The sequence below is a fragment of the Adiantum capillus-veneris genome, chromosome 23 (genome assembly GCF_014529385.1).
Source record: "Adiantum capillus-veneris isolate H3 chromosome 23, ASM1452938v2, whole genome shotgun sequence".
Classification (NCBI taxonomy): domain Eukaryota; kingdom Viridiplantae; phylum Streptophyta; class Polypodiopsida; order Polypodiales; family Pteridaceae; genus Adiantum; species Adiantum capillus-veneris.
Window position 1 is genome coordinate 142132975 of NC_140953.1, and position 14300 is coordinate 142147274.

Consider the following 14300-nt stretch of genomic DNA (forward strand, 5'->3'; position numbering starts at 1 on the left):
AGAGGCCTGTGACACCGAGTTGAGGGCCCTCTTCTTATCTTTTTGCACCTCCATAGGCGCAGGGCCTGTCTCCGAGGCTCCCTTTGGCTTGGGTGCCAAGTTTTCCTTGTTATGAGGGATAGGGGAGGCCTTGTTGAGGTCTATAGAGGTTTCTCTGTCCACTTTGTTGACTTGAGCCTCAAGGCGGGATACTGAGTCGTCTTCTTCACCCGGTTCTTGACCTATGGTGTCGGCCACGTCTGATTCCTTCCACTCGAGGAGGGAGGCCAGAATAGTGTATCTGTTGGGTCCTCTGTATCTGTTCCTGCCATAGGCAGGCTTTTCAGCAGGGGGAGTCCCAATTCTTTGAGACGGGGGGGGGCTAGCCGGTTCTTGATGACTTTGTCGACGGGGGTAGGGGGGTTAGGCGTGATTTGAGGGTTCTTAACCGGGCATTCTCTGACAAAGTGACCTTTGACCCCGCAGTGAAAACATGTGTTGGGTAGGTATTTGTACACCAATGGTTGAACAAAGAACTCCCCATCTTCTAGCACCACTACCATCTCCTGTGGGAGGTCTACCGAGGTATTCATCTCTATAAGAGCCTGTGGGTGCCATGACGGGATGTATTCTCCCCTGGGCCTTCCTCCTAGAACTTTCCCTAGTTGAGCCCCTATAACCCGAAGGTGATTCTGGAAGTGTAGAGGGAGGTTCGGAAACTCCACCCACACCGGGTATTTTGTGAGGGCGTCTCTTTTTGCATTATACTCCTTGTGCCATTTGAATAGGCACAAGGTAGAGGTTCTTAACAGCCATTGGCAGGCGCTAAGCACTTCGAAAGCCATTTCCGAGTTTCTGAACAGAATCACATACTGATTTTTTGGGAGCGCCTGGATGGCCTCTACCTACGCTCGTAGAGGACCCCAGTGATTCTTAATCCACCCTCTTAAGACTTTCACAGGTGGGCGAGGCCCTGCTAGCATCCCTATCAGTGCTCTATTTTCTAAATCGGCTTGAGTTTTGCGAACTTGAGCAGTAGGGAGAATAACAAGGGGCTTGCCGATTGCAGCTTGTCCAAAGCTTCCCGGAGAAGAGCTACCGCTTCCTCCTTGGTTAGGGTCTGTGGGAGATGCATGGGCGGTTGGAGAGGCAAAGCCCTCAGCAGGCGGAGGATGAAACCCTGCTGTTGTATGGGCAGGAGGCGCCTAGGTGTAGCAATGTGCATCATGACGTGCTTGCCGCACCACTTCGAGTCTGCTTGCGTTGATGGGGGGAAGGGGAAAATCGCCTCCGTTCAAGAGCGATGTTAGGCTATGATGCAAAATGAATTCGTAAGTGAGGCTGTTAATTCCCCCGACGTGGGGCTCAGCGCAGTTATTGTGCACCAAGGAGTGGGGAAGCCCTCCCGAGGCCCAGATGTTAGGAGGTCGGGCGTCAGGGCCTATCGGTAATGAGATGATCTGGGAGGCCATCTCACCGATGCGACAGGAGGGGGGAGGGTGGGGCACGGCTCTCTTAGCTTGTCACGCCATCGTTAGCTCTAGGGTTTGTTTTCTTTTGACTGGAGTAACTTTGGAAAAGCTTCACCTAATTTAAAGAGCGAGCGTGGAGTTATTTGGAGGCTGCAACAAAAATGTAGGATGGACCGTCGCATGATAGCAACTTGATTATATGTTGAACTCGTTCAGTTGTTGTAACGTCGCCTACCCTCACCCCATCTCGCCTTCACCTTGTCACTGCATCAGGATTCTGGCATATACGATCCTTGTCACGCGGTGCTTGTAGCTCAAAAAACAGTGAATGTCCTGACTCCTCCGTCACGCATGGGAGTCGCTCACAAGATGTGTACCCCAGCTTGTTCCACTCCTCCCCGGGTTGATCCCTCATCGGTTCCTACACGCTATCCAAGTGAAAATTCTCGTGTAGCCAATCCCACGCCAGGACATTGCCAAGTGATTGGTTACAGTGCTCGAAAAAAACGTTTTCCCAATAACTTGACAAATTTACATATGTGAAACAACAGAGGTAAATTGACAAAATTTGAAGGTTTCTACACCGAAATACACTAATTTTTTCAAAATTTTGTAAGTTTTTCTACCTTCAAATATTTCAAAATTTGTATACTCTGTACCTAGGTTTTTTTTTAGCACTGATTGGTTATCTTCCAATGGGCTAGCTCTGGATGCCATGGAGGTGGATGATCTGGTAGCCCTGATTCCAATGCACACCAGCTTTCCACAATACTAAACAACTTCGCATCAGCCCTTGATGAAACAGACCTGTCATAAGTGGAGATGGTGTAGACATGCATGGTGTGTCCTCAGTTGGCAAATGTAGAGTAAGAGCATGCGTTTCCAGGCCCCCGCAATGCTGCCAACAGGCTATTTCTTCACAAATATCACCAGCCTTGCGATGCCTGCAATAATGGCGTTTTAGAGAGAGAGAGAGAGAGAGATATACTGATGCCATTATTGTAGGTAGCTTACAGCTATAAACTGTAGGCATCACAATTGCCTACAGCTATAAGCTACCTACAATAATGGCGTTACTCTCTCTCTCTCTCTCTCTCTCTCTCTCTCTCTCTCTCTATAGTCCTACATAGTACAAATGCACACTGCTCTAGAGCAATTCTCCTGGTTGTGAGTGTACTATGGTACACTATGAATGATAGTGTGATCGTGGGTATTGAGAGAAGCCAACCTTATCCATGTCTATTCTTAAGACGAGTACCCCCGGTTGCCTTCGGCGGCCTCTCTCTCTCCTTCACCCCCCCTCTAAGCTCTCTCTCTCTCTCTCTCTCTCTCTCTCTCTCTCTCTTTTGCTCCCCCACTTTTGGCTTATAGCCTTCGTCTCGCAGAACGTGACACGTGTAAAGGGTCACTCCCTCCGCCATATTATGTTAGTAGATTGGCACCCCTTTTTGCATGTGCTGGCAAGCCCACGAAGTGAACACGCCATGTGAGAAGGAAAAAGTTAGTTAACAAGGGGGAAAATGCCTCGTCACTATATGGTACGTCTCCAGCTAGAGGGGATCTATGGTGGGATAGAGAAGCGGAAATCGCAATGCAATCTCAGCCGTCCGTCGACTCAGTGAACTAGGGGGTGAACTAAGGGTGAACTAGGGACGAACTCGCGGGGTGTGGGTCGAACCCGGAACGTCACGATTGCCACACAAATGTCCTACCACCACGCTAGCGTGCGTCACTGCCCATATTGGAATGGCACATGATCACACCCTAGTTTGCGTGCCCCTAGTTCACCCTTAGTTCACCCACCCCTAGTTTACCTGCCCCTAGTCCACCCTTAGTTCACCCACCCCTAGTTCACCTCTAGTTCACCCCCAGTTCATTGCATGATCCGACGGCCGAGATTAAAGCCGCCTCGCCCCCCCCAAATTTGGATCCTAGATCGCCTATGAGCCAAAGTTGTGCCATATAGTGACGAGGGGGGAAATGGAGTCAAAGAGTGGACCATGGTTAATCATCTCATTCTAATATAGGAAAAATTACCAAAATACCCTTGTAATTTGTGGAGATTCCCAAAATACCCCTCAAATTTCAAAGTTCCCAGTGTTACCCCTCATATATGGCCAAAAATTCCTACAATGCCATTCAATTTTGCCAAAATTCTCAAAATTAACCTCGCAAACATCTTTAAAAACAATTGCTTTTGCAACTATTTATAGGAAGAATGGTTTTCCTCTATAGGAGATGATAGACCCAGGTTGTAGATGGTATTAAGACCCCTTGGTATGAAATTGTTCATTGTTTTGAATACAAATGCCTCTATTTGTGTGAATGATTCTATCTAAGATGCTAAAAGATAGATCTCCATTCTCAAAAACACTAAAACATGCAAATATCCATCCCAAAATGATACGAGGGTATATTGGAATAGTTTGAAATTTAAAGGGTATTTTGGGAATTTTCACAAATTTTAGAGAGGTAATTTGATAATTTTCTCTTTAATATATGAGGAGATATGTTATATTTTTTTGGAGGCAAGCCTCATTCCTGCTGTCTTTTTTACTTTGTTAGCATAGAGGCCATAATTCAATCCTTGGCCCGTCAACAGCCCACGTGGCTCCAGCGTCGTCAACAGGCAAAAAAAAAACAGCGCTCGCCTAATAAAACTCCGCCAAAAATACAACGTGCGATTGTTGTTTCAAGCTTCTGTTTTCGACAGAATTCTACAAGGAAAGGAGATTGTAGCCAAAGGGGCTATTGGAAATAATGCCTTCGTAGAAGATTCTCTGTGGATTTGCAAGGAAAGGTTGTAGACATTTGAGCAAAGAGGACCAAGGGTCGCCTTCTCTGCAAGCAAGCGCAATGGACATGTCCGCACTAATAGGCCCGCAAGCCATGGCTTCTGCGTCGTCGCTCGACATGCCTCACCCTCTCCACATTCCTTACCTTTTTCTGTACTCTCTTGGCTTAAGGCTCGCTACTTCTATTTTGCAGATAAAGCAAGACTTTGAAAGATCAAAGATTGTTGTTTCAAGCTTCTGTTTTCGGCAGAATTCTACAAGGAAAGGAGATTGTAGCCAAAGACATTTGAGCAAAGAGGACCAAGGGTCGCCTTCTCTACAAGCAGGCACAATGGATTGTTGTCTGTGTGATCAATCTCCACACCTTTTTCGACCCCGCAATAGCATATACATGAGCTGCTTTGAAGGGTAGAAGGAGATTTTGGAGTTTGCAAGTCGGTTGGACCTTGAAGAAGAAGCAGAGGTGGCTTCGAAGACTTTCACCAAGCCCATCCAAGGCAAGGTATATTCCCATGCCCCCAATATGACTGACTTGTGTTAATGGAAAGCAAAAGCCAAGGGGAGAAGTCCAACACTTGCATAGACCCCCCCTTTGATCTACCTTACTCATTGATTGAAGGCATAACAGTGGTGTATGGTGAGAAGCATTTCACTCTTGTTATGCAGATTTATTCATGTGGCCAAGTAGGTGCATCAAGGTCATTCTATACTCCTTTGTACACACATTGTGGTTCTATGACCGTTGATTCTGTACATGGGATTGATGAGGAGGAACCTAGTTTTAATCAATGCTTTGGGGAGGGTCAAGTCTTTTAGAAGGCCCTTTCAATTTAACATTGTCTGACAATGACACCTACATGTTATAATGCTAAAGTTGTTGGTTCAATCCACATTGCTGTCCATGGAATTCTGCTGACTCGCAATTGTGCCTGACCATAACGTTGTTCAAGCATTGCCAAAAGAGACATTATGCATCCATGTCCTCTTTTGTTTTGGCTAGACGTGAGATTTTGCTACAAGCATTTTTAATCTTATTACCAAAAGTGAGCTTGGCAAGAGCTTGTGTAATGCTAATGACGAATGAGGTCACGCAACTCCTTCATGCCATTCAGAAAACTTGGTCCAGGTTCTGTTTTCCGCTTGCGAAGCGAGGGCCTCTCTCCGCATGCGGTCACCTATGCTTGTGCCTCGAAGGCATGCGGTGTTGGGGTATAGGCGCCTGTGCCTTGCCCGGCCGCCCAGAGTCTGGGCGTCCACTGACTTGTATACCTTATACATAGCATAAGTGTATAGGGGGCTGCTCACTCTTTTAGTCTCCCCACCCATATCTATGTGTAGTGTGTCTTCTTCTCTCTCTCACTCTCCGTCTGTGGTGCTCTCCGATCCCCTTCAATTGGTATCAGAGCGACAGGTGTGAGAGCGTAGATGGACGGCTTCGCGATGAACTTGTCGGCTATGGCGGAGAGGTCACAGATCTGAGCAAAGAAATAGAGGAGGCTTATGGATAGCCATACAGAGGCTTGCAGGAGAGCTCTCAGGAGCTTCCTAGTGCTCACAGATCAGTCCACAGTTCCTCTACAGATCAGCCCACTGTGTACATCATTTTCCCTCTTCTCGGCAAGCTTTGCAACGGCTACGTCGACGACAGATTGGAGCTTGGAGCTTCCATAGACATGGAAGCACTGTGAGATTGATGCATTCAGCTCACGCATCGAGGTGGGAAGTGAGTTTGAGCCTTTCTATGAGCTCAAAGAAGCACAGAAGAAAGTCGTTCAGTTTTTTGCAGTTTGACAGCAGTCTACTGTTTTGCTCATAACTTGAGCTACAAAGCTCCGATTCCAAAACTTTTTGGTTCAAAACGGAGCTGGCTTCAAGCTCTACGAATTTCTAGAAGGAATTGTTTTTTTATTCAGAGTGCAGGTGGGTCTGAAATTAAAAAGACAGAGACTGTTTTTCAGGACAGTTTTGGGCTCTGTTGTTTTCTTTGCTGCAGACAGCTTACCCGTGCACATCGTAGGTAGCAGGCACATATGAGGTGTTACAAGATCGGGTTTGACTCCCAGGTACAGGTTGAGTCTAGTACTCCCACAGGTGTTGCCAGTTTGCAGTTGAGTGGTTTTTCTGCAGTGATGTGGCTTGCATACATGGTCTTTGAGCGGGTAATGCTCTATGTATGCTTATGTGGTGAGCAATAGATCTTGTGAGCAAGTACAGAGGTTGGTTGTGGATGACATGTATGGTCACCTGTGGTACTCTTTGTGAGCATTTGTTGGACATAGGTTTGCAGAGCTTATGCATGTATGTTGAGTGTAGTTTGATGTGCATTGATTGCTCATTGTATTGAGCTTGCACGACAATGGTTATTTTGTGTTGATAGCCATTGTGTGTCGAAACTCTGGCAAAATTTTCCCATGAGTTTTATGTGCATCATTTATGCAATCTACGTAGAGATTGCGGGTTGCACTCAGCATTTGCATGTGGTGTTCTCTGCAGGTGGGAGATTTGTGCGTGTGTATGCATCGATACCGCACAGTGTGGGCTTGGTGTTTAGCTCACAGTTTGACAGGCATACAATTATTTTGGCACACTCACAGGAGTGAATATTGTGATGTATGCTTGTGTGGCTACGAGCTAGGTAGCCGGATTCGAGTCATATTGACTTGTGATTTTGTGCAAGGTTTTGCACGGTTATTGGTGCAATTTTGCATCAGGTTTTGAGCCATATTTGCAGACTTTTGTTGATGCGATTCGAGCCAGTTTAGGGCTGATTTGGTTGACATTTGCTACTTATTGTTGGTTGCTCTTTTGCGAGCATTATGGCTGATCTTTCATTTGACTTCCAGCGTTATGGTCTGCCACAGTTTGATGGTGCAGATTTTGTTGCTTGGAAGGAGCATATGCTTGTTGCATTGGCGGATTTGGGGCAGGATAAACCCTTGCATGGTTTATCGGCGAAGCCCGAGTCTATGCGTGATGATGATTAGCAAGATCTTGATGAGTTAGCCATGTCTACGATTCATTTGCATCCGGTTGAGTCTGTTTACTGGCAGGTCTCGAGGGAGACTACAACTCATGCTTTATGGCAGAGTGCGCGACATCCATGTCTACAGGGGAGTCTAGTCCCACTTCTATGTCCATGGGAGAGATTGGTCCCACACGCAAGTCTCAACGGCATAGAGACTTGACATGTTGGCATTGTGGACATAGAGGGCACATTAGGCGTCGATGTTTCAGGCGTTTGAGACAACAGAGGCGACAGATGCGTGATGCAGATTTGGGCATGACAGATGCTAGTGAGATCAGTACGGTGGTTACTGAGTATGCTTGTGACGACGGTGTCACATTTACATCTAGCTTGTCTTCAGACGATCTTATGTCTACGGATTGCATATCGGATTGCACATTGTCTTCACATTGGTTACTAGATTCAGATGCTACTTTCCATGTCACGTCGCATCGTGAGTGGTTTAGCACGTTTTCTAGTGGGAGACTTGGTTGTGTGCACATGGCTGATGGTGTTGTGTATGACATTGAGGGTGCAGGAGACGTAGGGATTTGATCTTAGTCAGACAGTTACGGGATAGTGGATGTTGGGTATCGCTGCTTGAGCGATCTTTTGCGTTGCATTTGGGTTCGCTAGTGATTGCGAGAGGTGCTAGAGTTGGCACATGGTACCCATTGCACGTAGTACTAGTGCGAGATGGTCGAGTCTCAATCTTGTTACAGCCATACAGAGAGCGAGAGACCCGGACAGTCTCTTTTGCTCATGGGTTGCAGGGTGCTTTGCATGGAGTGCAGAGTAGTGAGCTCGTTGTGCACACAGTTGGGGCAAGACTTGAGCAGTCACACAGAGAGGTGACAGAGTCAGACATGCATGCTTTGCTAGTGACTAAGAAAAGCGGAGAGTCAGTTGTGCGAGATACTTCTATGCACGATAGACAGGTAGAGCAGTCTTGCTCTAGTGAGTCACGACAGGAGGACGTTGTGCAAGAGTCTATGCATAAGGAGTTAGAGCATGAGAGCTCTAGTGAGTCACAGCAGATTGAGTGGTCATGTTTGCAGTGGATGATTGCAGAGGAGGCTGAGATGTCAGTGATTATGCAGTCATTCCTTTCTATGCTCGACAGTGAGCATGGGGATATAGTTGTGTAGGATATGTACTCCAGCAGACACCTAGAGCAGTTGGTTTGCTCTGAGGTTGCACGACAGATTGATGCGTCTTTTGCGGACAGTCAGGAGATGCATGTGGCTGACACGCCTTGTCAGTCAAAGATGCCTATTTCCAGGGATATATATGTTGATGTATGCTCCGTAGATCTAGCAGGGCCCGCTAGCATTGCATCGGCATTCGGTGGTCTCATGTATGAGATGCTGATCTTGAGACCGGTTATCGCAGCTGCAGTGGGAGCATTTGCAGTTGGGGTTGTCAGTCGTTTGTTGGCTGATGATGGCATAGTGCATGAGGGAGATATGCAGGTATTGCGTACAGACTTGCAGTTCGTGTGCGGTACGTCTGGTGGTGTATGGACTTACACGGGAGCATTTGCAGTTGGGGTTGTCAGTCGTTTGTTGGCTGATGATGGCATAGTGCATGAGGGAGATATGCAGGTATTGCGTACAGACTTGCAGTTCGTGTGCGGTACGTCTGGTGGTGTATGGACTTACACGGGAGCAGGACAGCCGGATGCACATGATCACAGCCAGCCAGTGGGCATCGGTTGAGAGCTCGCCTTTTGTAGTCTTTAGACTAGGTTCTCTTGCTTAAAGGCACAATCGCCTTTAAGTGGGAGGTTGTTGGGGTATAGGCGCATGTGCCTTGCCCGACCGCCCAGAGTCTGGGCGTCCACTGACTTGTATACCTTATACATAGCATAAGTGTATAGGGGGCTGCTCACTCTTTGAGTCTCCCCACCCATATCTGTGTGTCGTGTGTCTCCTTCTCTCTCTCACTCTCCGTCTGTGGTGCTCTCCGATCCCCTTCATGCAGTATTATTCAAGACGTTGATCTGGGCAAACAAATTCGTGACGAGATTGTTAGTCAGAGGTTGTTGGAGAAGAATGTCGTGCTTGGCAATGCGTTGGTATACATGTATGCTAATTGTGGTGTACTTTGGAAAGCACAACAAGTTTTGGACGAGCTTCCCAACCGAGATGTCACCTCTTGGACTACATTAATTGCAGGATATGCCCAACAAGGCCAAGGCCAGGAAACTTTGAATTGTTTCCATTGTATGCGAAGTGAGGGTTTCTCTCCAGATGCAGTCACCTATGCTTGCATTTTGAAGGCATGTGGCATTATGCGAGACATTGATATGGGCAAACAAATTCACGATGAGATTGTCAATCAGGGGCTATTGGAAAGAATTGCTTGGCAATGCTTTGGTTGACATGTATGCCAAGTGTGGTGTACTTTTGAAAGCTCAACAAGTTCTTGACGAGCTTCCTGATCGAGATGCGGTCTCTTGGAATGCATTGATTGCAGGTTATACCCAACAAGTGCAGGGCCAAGAAGCATTGGGATGTTTCCAGCGAATGCGAAGCGAGGGCTTCTCTCCAGATGCAATCACCTATGCTTGCATTTTGAAGGCATGTGGCACTCTGAAAGACGTCGACACAGGAAAACAAATTCATGATGAGCTTGTTAGTCGGGGCTTGTTGGAAAAAATTGTCGTGCTTGATAATGCTTTGGTTGACATGCATGCCAAGTGTAGTGTAGCACAAAAAGTTCTTGACGAGCTTTATGTACGCGATGCAGTCTCTTGGAATGCATTGATTGCAGGATATGCCCAACAAGATCAGGGCCAGGAAGTGCTTGGCTGTGTTCATCGGATGCAAAGTGAGGGCTTCTCTCCGGATGCGTTCACCTATGCTTGTGTTTTGAAGGCATGTGGCATTATGCAAAACGCTATCATGGGCAAGCAGAGTCATGATGAGATTGTTAGGCCGGGGCTATTACAAAAAGATGTCGTGCTTGGAAATGCTTTGGTTGACATGTATGCCAAGTGTGGTGTACTTTTGAAAGCACAACAAGTTCTTGACCAGCTTTCTATCCAGAATGAAGTATCTTGAAATGCACTGATTACAGGATATGCCCGACAGGGGCAAGGCCAGGAAGCTAAGGGGTGTTTTCAGTGAATGCGGAGGGAGGGTTTCTCCCCAAATGTAGTTTCTTGGACTGCACTTATAGGAGGATATGCCTAGCAAGGGCGAGCCAACGAAGCTCTGGACTATTTTCAATGCATGCAGCAAGATGGCATTTCCCCCAATGCAATCACTTATGTCAATGTGCTCTATGCATGTATCCACTTAGGTTATGTATGCCAAATGTGGTACACTACAAGATATACCCAACATGGCTATGGCAATAACGAAATAATCAGATTTTTCACCAGATGCAAAAGAAAGGCGCTTTTTCATGACTAGGATGTTTTCATGAGATATACACAACATGGCTGTGGCAACGAAGCATTGAGATGTTTTTAGCAGATGCGAAGGAAAGGCCTTCCTTCAATCGCGCGATGAGTAAGCATTATCATTTTGTGATTTTTGACGTTTTTGACACTGAGAACGTAGTTAATAAACACACTGAGAATTGCACGCTGCCGTGGGAATGGCACGTTCCTATGTATTATAAAAATTGGGGAGGACTGTGCAAACTCCCCCATGCAAGGAAACTTGCATGTTTTTTTTTTAAAAAAAAACATAAAAATGGAACAACAAACAATTAATAACATTGACATCTTGTATGATTACGAACATTGAGCTTGACAAACCTCTAACCCTCCTCGTGGTGTTTTGCAAGGTACCCCTCTGAAGCACTACGATCGGTATCATCTCATTCTTTTGAGTTACACCTCTGAACCACGACAATCGGTAGGCCTCTCTCTCTCTCTCTCTCTCTCTCTCTCTCTCTCTCTCTCTCTCTCATCCTTTCATAAAATTTTTCACTTGAGAAGTATTGAAATGACATATATAGTTTCCAATATTTTGCTCGAGGAAGATTTAGAAGAGTTACGGCGACAAGGAGTGGATGCCTCACTGGCATCTGGACGGGGACGTATGCATGTAACTATGGATTGCTACGAGGTACCTTGTGATTACCAAACACCGATAGCTGCCTTTTGGTTTGAAAGAGCTTGCTAAGATTTCAATATGGATCTTAATGCATCCTTGCAAACACCTTAAGAGCCAAGATAGGATCAATAGGAATTGTCGCTGTTGATTGTTTCACTTTGATTTGGGTCTGCAATGCAGTCTTAAACATTTAGTTTTGTTGGCACTTTGTGAAAAAGAATGACTAGAATGTGGCAAAAAGAGGCTGGGATGCACAAATTCTGGGAGAAGCTCCTCACAAGTTCAAGAGTGGTATTGAAGCTCTTATGCAATTGAAGGCAGATAATCCAAAATTCAATGACCAATACTATCCTCCATTTGTGACTGTGGACAAAAATGGCAAGTCTGTTGGTCCAATTGTTGATGGTCATGCAGTTGTAACCTTCCACTTTAGAGCAGACAGAATGATCATGTTGGCAAAAGCTCTCGAGTATGCAAAATTTGATAACTTTGATAGGGTGCGTGTGGGCGGGAGGGGAGAGAGAGAGAGATGTATATTTTTTATTATTGTCCTGGATGGACAAATATGACCTGTAGGACCAAAGGTACATGTGATTTTTTATTATCATTTTGGGTGGTCAAATATGATGCATGGGACCAAAAGATACATGTGATGAACTATATGGATAAGTGACTCTCAATGCTCAAGGATTATGTGACGAGACACAGTGGAGCGCCCACGCTATGGCTGGAGCGGAATGTATGTAGGTATAGGTCATGGCTGAAAATGTGAGAAGCAGTTTCAAAATTCGAAGGTGAATTCTTTCTAATCTAATTCATCATAAATATGAATGTGTTCATGATGCTCAATAAAAAGTCTACCAAGTACTACAAACCATCAAGTTTGCAATTCTTGAAGTTTAGTATGAACTATGCTCTTTTTTCCCCAGTAAAAGCATCAGAATTTGTATTAAGAGGGAGAGATCAGAAGCCATTTGAACAGGTCAAAAAGCTGAGAGTATCGGTGTCTCAAATGGAAATTCCCTAGGTGTCAATGTCAGGAAGATGGCATTCCTCATCTGCTCAAAGCTTTGGGCTTTATTCGCTCTTTTGGCTTTGTTCCCTCTTGAAGTCGGTTAGTCCTAGGGCATTCCATAATCAGCTTTTGGAGGGAGAGATGCAACAGATTGTTTGAGCTTACCAAAGTCCATGTATGAGAGTTCTTTGTTCTGGTTTGAACTTGCAGACAAGTTGAAGCTCGAGAAGTGTCGACTCTACAATATCAACAATGAGCACGATACACAGTCAAACGAATGGCTAACAAAGCACTCTAGTTCTTTTTTTTTTGGGGGGGGGGGGGGGGGGGGGGGGGGGGGGGGGAGGGGGGGGAGCTAGGTATAGAGACAAATTACAATGCGTGTAGCTTGAGGCGACAGGCCATACTTTTAATGTAGCATAATTTTTAGTACTTCCCAGACTTATCGTGTCGCAGCTTTTTTCCACATAACAAGGCCAACCATATTCTGCGGTCCTGGGGACTCGGGAGATGATGGTCGCGACTCGCGGGGAAGGGAAACAGAGACTTTATAGCTTGCCTCAGCTCCCATCTCGTTAAAGTTTTAAGCAGCCACAAGTCACACTGTGAAGGCAAGCTCTCCTGAGTCCTGACTCCTGAGTCTGGACGACCTTGGGGGAAGGAGTCGATGTCACTAGCCTCCCCTGTTTCCTCTGCTGCTAACTCACCCCAATGTGGCTTCTTTAACCTCGAGACTGCAGTTCCCTGCTTCTATCATGGCTTGAACAAACATGGAAGAACAAGCTCGACAAATCTATGCGGCGCCTGTGCCATTTATGCCCATGCACGATGTGCCCTCGAACATGCAGCAAGCCTCCTCCTCTGTCATGATGCAGATGCCGGGCTGATGCAGCCAAGTCTCCTCATGATAGGTTTTTCAACCCCTTATTTAGACCCTCTGCACACGCACAATCAGGGATGACTATCCAGCTCCCTCAATACCTTCTATTTGGACTAATTAAGAGCAGAATGTAGTCAACCAACATTTGATGCATCTGCATTCTAAGCAACAAAGCTCCAATGAGGGAAATGTTCCCTTGAATGGCAAGGAAACGATCCCCTCCCTCCACGATGTTGAAGGCCCTAGTGCTAGTCTGTCTGTTAATTCAATGAAGACACCAATGGATATAAACAATCCAGCCAGGATGACCAAGCAGATAATACTGAAGAACATTGTGTAGTCATAAATTGTACAGACTGAGACTCTTGGTTTAACCAGCTGCCGGATAGAGTCGTCATTGGGTTGTCCCATGGCCCAAGACTCTCTTACAAGTTGGATAGTACACAATTGGGAGAGCAGGATTATATGTCCCTCTCATGTTCAATTTCTACCAAACAATTTCTTCGTCTTTTTTTTTTGTTTTTTTGAGGATGCTAACATTGCCGTGCATGTTATTTTTGAGGGTCGGTGGTTAATAAAGAACACCTCTGGGCCCTATCTCTCTATTTAGATGGTATAAGGGGTTCAATCCAAGAGGGGATAAACGCATTAAAATCCCCATTTGGGTTGACTTCCCTGACTTGCTAGTATATTGCTTCCCTTGGTTAAGGAGACATAGGTGCTGTTGTTGGCAAAGTGCTAGGACAAAAAGCTAGAGGTGAATAGGGGATCCTCAGCTGTTGATCGAGATGGACTTGACCCTTCCTCTCATACAAACCATTCCCATCAAAGACAATTTAGAGGGCTCCCTCATAGACCCCCTAATGGTGCTATTAGAGGGCCCTCCAAACAAATAAATTGTGCCTCATAGGGTTGCCAAAAATTAAACGGCCCTCCACCTAAAATGTTGCACAAAACTTTTAGGGGGTCCTTCTACCACCCCTTACATTTCAAAAATGTCATTATAACTTGCTATAGGAGGTTTACAAGTCAAAAGTAAGGGTGTGCTCTGAAATGGTTGGCACGGTCGACCTAGAAACTTTCTT

The 14300-nt window shown here is 45.9% G+C and overlaps 1 pseudogene; it reads left to right on the top strand.

Moving 5' to 3' along the window:
• Positions 1-1292: 1292 nt before the first annotated feature.
• LOC147428728 (pentatricopeptide repeat-containing protein At2g34400-like) lies at positions 1293-12554 on the top strand (annotated as a pseudogene).
• The last annotated feature ends 1746 nt before the right edge of the window (positions 12555-14300 follow it).